Raw genomic sequence first — 6,540 nt, forward strand, 5'->3', positions numbered from 1 at the left:
AAAAGCAAATTGAACGCCCCTGCTTCCACGGAAATAAAATTTCAGTGTTACAGAAGGATAATAAAGACAAGTTGTTCGCCCTTAGTAGCACGGAACGACTGCTTTAAAACTGAATTAATGATTCTGATTTGTAAGGCCCCTACACCGAGTAAACACGTTCCCTCATTGCCAGCAAAGTATTACAGCTTCTGTACTCTCTGTCAGCTGGGTTACACAGGTGTGGCTGGTTATAACTCACTAATTCTCTGTGAAGATGCTCGCAGAATCTGCCTTCTTGGCTGTGTTACTGGTAGCAAAAAGAATATATTCACTGTAGAAGAGATTCCAGTGTACATATCCCCCACATCTACATCTACATAAACATATTTTTTTCAGTGAACAACTGAAACATCTTGAAACCCAAGGCGCACATAAAGAGATTTCTCGTAGCTACTAAAACAAACAAACAAAACAAAAAAAGTACAGATTGTGTTAATAGTGACCACAACAACAGAAGGCTTGAGTTAATTCTTTCAAAGCCTTATCTCATTGTTTAAACTGAAAAATATAAACTGTGATTGTTCTTTGGGATTTTCTGCTCCTGCCCCGGTTTCCTCCACAAATCCCTTGCAGGTGTTTTTTTTAAACGTTCAAGGTATTGATTCACAGATAACGCAATCACTGGATGTGGCAGCCTGGGAGAGGTTTTGAAGTTCTATAATAGTCCTTAACATGAACATTAACATAGCAAATTGACTTGTCCTCATGCACAAATCTAAACACTACAATGCCAAAAATACATGTAAAGCATTTTGGGACTTTGTTTAGTGTTACTGGAATAAACATACCAACACCTGCATTGGCTTGCATTTACGGTATGGTAACTGGAGTAATTTTTTTTTTTTATGGTACCAAGATAACTCCTAGCGGCATTGTTTGTTCTCAGATGAAAATATCAATGAAAAAGGATCTGGGCAAACACCAGTGAAAAAGCAAAATTCAGAAAGCAGTACAATATAGATAATGTTAAGATTAAATAAGAACCAATATCAATGTGTACAGTACAGCTTTCTGCAATTAAATGCAGCAAATGTTTAAGGTGAAATTAACCGTTTCATGAAGCATATTGTGTTTGCATCTCTTCCCTATGGCCTATGAAGTCACTTGAATTGTGCTTTAAAATTAATGCTGACTCTCCTACATTTGGCTTTGATGGAAAAGTTGATTACAATAAGAGGAAAAATGACTGGAAGAGAACATCATTTGGCATGAAAGTGTCCCCCTTGTACTGGCACATAACAGGCTGCCTTCTTTCTGGCCCACTCTTACCTACCAGGCCTGCTCAGTGGGTATTAATAAAAGTAGAACCCATTTTTGTTTTAAATCTGTTTGTATTGGCTCCTCTAGTTTCATTCTGCGTTCCTCGAATGCCAGCATGTAGTTCATTCACTTTATTATTTTCCTGCTGGAAAGCTTGCGGCTTCTCATTCTTTTTATCTGCTCATGTCTGGATTTCTTTTTCACCTTTTGCTTTGACAATGACACCAAATGGAACAAAGCAACAATTAAGACACTTCTAAACTTAGAAGGAAGCTATTTGTTGCATATTCATGGCTAAGTTTTCCATCTGTTCTCTGCATGCCCTCACCTGGGCTGCCTCACCCTCTCGTGTGCTTGCATGGGCACAGCCCTGCACGGCGGTGGTCAGGGGAGCTCTGGAGCTGCAGGCACAGTGTGACCCCCCCCGTGCTGCACCCTGGGTGGACAGACTGATGGATGGATGGATAGACAGATGGGTGCAGGGCAACTCTGGCCCAGCTGAGATCAAGGCAGAGCAGTTGGGTATTCCTGCATCGCACCGCTGGGTATAAAAGACTCATCAAATATACTGCAAGAGATGGCAGTGATAGTCTGCAGGTCAACAAAGCTAAGAAATAGGAGGGGAAAAAAAGGGGGGGGGGGAGAAGAAAAAAATAGTTTGGAATACTGTTACGTACATTTCTTAGCATTTTAAGCAACCTCAAAATAACAAACTAAAGGAATGCTAATCAGCTCTTCAAAGGTTTGTCCTTGACTTGTAAGGACATAAGATGGAGGAAGGCAAAATAGTGGTATGCCTGCTGCAGGAGCAGAGAATGAGCTCTTAAGGGGCACTAAAAAATGCTGCTGTAGCCTACAGATGTGGTGGAAAAATAAAACATATGGATTGCTGCACTGTGAAAAAAGTGATACGGAGAGGTACTTCAGGTAATTACCAGGTAGAGATTTAGACGCCAAAAAGCCCATATTTGAATTCCATGAACCTTGCAAAAGCTTTCTGAATCTTAGAATGCAGCCTTAATAGTTTCTTTATATCCCCTGATAAGAGATTTCTAAGGATCTTACTGGAATTGCAATGTATTTTTCTTCAATTTCTATAACAAGAGATAGTAAGAATTTCTTTAGAGAGCCTTCTCTTTTAATTAATGGTAATTTTTTATGATTTACATATAAGATCTCATGAAAGCATGTACATTATTATTCAGCTGATTTTAAAACTCTACTGTCCGTGGTGCCAATTTGACAATAGTCTCTAGGACTGCAGCACTTGTAATGCCCCTGCACACCTGCGAGTTCCTGAATGCAATACAGTGCAAATCAGAATTTGGGGGGGAGGGGGGGGAGCTGACCACACTAATAAGTAAATTGCAGAGGGTCTCCCGAAGACATCCCCTAAAAGGCAATCAATCAATTAAGCTACAATTACATCCAAATGGTGACTCAAATTAAATTTGGGTTTGCGATGCTTGATAAATACTGCAAGCTTGCATTTGAAGCACTAATTTGTACGTAGTTACTAAGGATAAGCCAGGTATCTACTATACCTAAGTTTAAGCCATATAAAAGTCACAGTGGTTTTAGTATCACAAAGTTTTTTCTGTCTGAGAGGAAGAGAACATTATTATTATTATTAAATACTGATTAGATTATGAGCTTTCTCTGACAAACACAGTTGCAAGGAAAACACAGATGGCTCTTAACACAGCCAAAAACATTTTTTTTACTTATCAGGACCTTGACTTCCAAGGACCTGATTAATCAGGATGGAATTTGAGGTTTAGGAATGTTAGATAATGAAAATCTCATCTTCGTTAGGAAAACAGCCTGTTCTTTGAGGTGTATTTTATATGCTGAACCTATCTGTAGACAACTGTGCATCAGTAGCCTAGTGAGAAAATCTGGGAAAAGAATGAATGCTCTTCCTAGACCCTAGAAAGGCTCTTGAGGTGCTAAAGGTGTTTAGCAAGCCTGAATGTCCTGTATTATCCTGGCACAATGTCAAAGTATGTGGAGAGAAGAAAAAGCTTTCTCAGATCTCCCCCAAATGAAAAAGGTTCTAATTTTCATGAAATTATGCTAATTATCAAGCTAACTTGTTTTGGCACCTGAGTTAACTTTTTAAGGAGCAAAAAATGTGACTTTGCTGTCCCTTTGTCAAAGAACAAAAACATTGCTTTTTGCTTAAACCAACGAAAGAACAATTCATATTCCCTAGCAAGAATAAAAGTAATTTGAAATACAGACTAAGCACAGAAAATATGCATCTGAAGGGTGAATGCCTCTTAAAAGCATTCAGGTGAGAACTACGGACCCCAGAATTACCAAGTATGTTGAGGTGTCAAAATTATTGAGGCAGGGTCCACTCTTATCTTTGAAGGTGCTGGTTTTAATGCACATTGTGCACAAGTATTAAAATGTGTTTCACTCTGCTGACAATTAGAAAAAATAACAGAAATGCAGAAAACCAGGGTACTCTTATCACTGTTAGTAAGAGAAGTCCTGAATGTTGGCCAATTATTTTACATTAAATTTAAATACTAGAAGCATCATACCCTACAGCAAAGAGACAGCTCCATAAAATATGAAGATAGATCATTTCTGATTCAAACTTAGGTATTGATCTTGGAAACACATTGGCATCTGCTTATTTCACTGCCATGAATGTCCCTGTGCAGCTGCAGATCAACTGTCAGCATCAATGAGGATGTCAATAACCCTACATCTCCACGGGTGACCAGAGGAGCACACCGGTTTCTTATCACTGTATAATACAGAATGATGCAAGACAACATGCATGGGGAAGGAGAGGAGACACATCTTCCCAGAGGAATCCCATATAGGTAAATAGGCATTTTTTTTCCTGTAGGGAACCCAGCAAAGTTAATATTAGCACCATTACTTGGGTAGGAGATTTTAAAAACTAGAGATCTTCATATAACAGTAAAGTTGTAAAATTATTAAAAAAAAAAAAAGGATTTTGCTATCTTCCTATCAAGATTTACGAATTTAAATTAATATTTTTTTTCCTGTAAAAGATGTGGCTTTTTTTTTTTTTTTTAAACTCACATCCCCAACAAAAGTATTGCTGTAAATATTCACCAACCAAATGTCAGATTTATGGTAGAAAGCAAAGGTTTCATATTTTGGTAACAACACTGATATCTGGACAGGCTAAATTTAGAAAACATTTTTTAGCAAAAGAGTAAATCAGTGAACACTGAACTGCTCTAAGTTTTAGCCTATTCCTAATAAAACTGAACAACCATTACCAAAGGAAAATGCCCAAATCTGAGTATTTTACACAAGGCACGAGTCCATTTCGTTGTGTTCATGGGAAGATAACACGTAAACTTTGTGCAACATAGCCTTACTTTTTGAATGTTAGTGGGTTAAGTTCATTGTTCCAAATTGATGTCCTAATTTTTCCTGACTGAATTTCCCAGAGCCTAGATTTCCAAGAAATGTGAAAATGCACCAGCATCGGGCAGTAGGTTGCTGTTGGTTATTATGCTGCTCGTTAACTACACTGAATTCAAAGCCCAGCTGCCTACTAAGGTTTAGTCATTTTTTGGTATGTTTAAATAACTTAACTTTGATCTGCACCATACAAGTTTTCCAATTATTTGTCTTGTGCAATTGCTGTTGTTTTGTTCCTTTACACATTCCTATTATGCATTTGGATCTCATCCTGGATACTGTCCAAGCAGAGTTAAACAGTATAACGAAAGTCAGACAAAAATACCTGGATAAAACTCGTTTGATTCTGTCATTTCGGGCTGGCCCAGCATTACAGGCTGGTCTCTCACTCCTCTTGAGCTGGAAAACAGTTCAGCTGTTTGTGGTTGAGAACAAAATAGCAGCAAGTCAGCTTATTGGCCTGAGCTGTCATGAATTCACTAGGCCCCCTTCAAATTCAAACTCTTTCCATCTGTTAGCAGATTAAAGATCAAGTGTGGAGAGGAAAGTGGCTGAATCCTCTGATTAATACTGATATTTGGAAAGCTTTAAATAAAAGGCAATCCTGTCTGTAAGACTTACTTCAGATGTATTATCATTTTTGGACTTTGCACACCTGCTGACATTTAACGTTTTCTGGGCTCTTCTTACATTATTGATTTTGTATTTGCATTGATGACTTCAAATAGTAATCAGTCAAATATTGCATTAAGAATGATGTGTTGGTATACAGGACAGTTGATAAACTAGGTTACTTGGTGCTGCCTCCGTATGAGTCAGTCTCTACTGAATTTTGAAAAGATGTGGAGACTACTTTCAGTCGTAGAGGGTTGCCCAGGAACTGTATGATGTTCTTTTAAAACAACCACTTTTTTACAGCTTAAAATCACATATTTGGGAGTTTTGCTTGTATGGTGGATCTACTAATTGCTTACTGATGAGTCTTTTGAAAAGACTCCAGACATGGTTTTGTCACCCAGATTTAATCTGAGGTCTCCGTTAGCATTACCAGCTGCCCTGGCCGCACAGCATTGTTGAAGACAAGCTGTGGTGCATGCCTGTTGCCGTTTAATGCATCCTGAGACAACTGGTAGATTAGTCCACCTAAGGATTTGGCTGCCCACAGGATTTACCACAGATTTCTGCGCCTGAAGACATCTGAGATAATTCTGTTTTCTGTTTCACTTATGCCAACGATGTTGTTGTAATGGTGAAATCTAGATTAATGGTCTTGCTTTCCGAAGTTGTGTTACCTTTCCTATGTAGTAACGCTGTAGGTTTTTACATTTAAACTAAGATTAGAGTCTGATGTGAATCCAGCTTGGGAATTGCACTGCTTCTGTCACTCGGCGTTTCCATACAGAGGACTCAAATGCATTTCATGCATGCAGATGTAACACCAACAAGCTTTAGATCAGGCAGAACGTGCGGGGTGTGATTACAGGTGCACTGTTGCTGCATACGCCGTCACGGACGTTCGTCATCACACAGTATTTGCTTTTTTAGGACGTAATTTGTCCCTCGTTTTTTTTTTTTTTCTAAAAGCCCTGCCAAACCGCGCTGCTGGCACTCAAGCTAAGGTAAGGCTGCACCCTTGGGCACCGCCCGGGCTGGCGGGTCCCTCGGGCCGTGACTCAGCACAGGAGGGGCAGGCTGCAGGGCACCCCTCAGCTCGCCGCCTCCCCTGCCCCCGTCGCCTCCCCCCCGTTCTCCCCTCAGCGGGTCCCGCCCAGCCCGCGGCCCGGCCCCGCCCCGCCCGGCACCACGCGAGGGGCGGCGCCGGCA

This window comes from Cygnus atratus, chromosome 3 (genome assembly GCF_013377495.2).
Source record: "Cygnus atratus isolate AKBS03 ecotype Queensland, Australia chromosome 3, CAtr_DNAZoo_HiC_assembly, whole genome shotgun sequence".
NCBI lineage: Eukaryota > Metazoa > Chordata > Aves > Anseriformes > Anatidae > Cygnus > Cygnus atratus.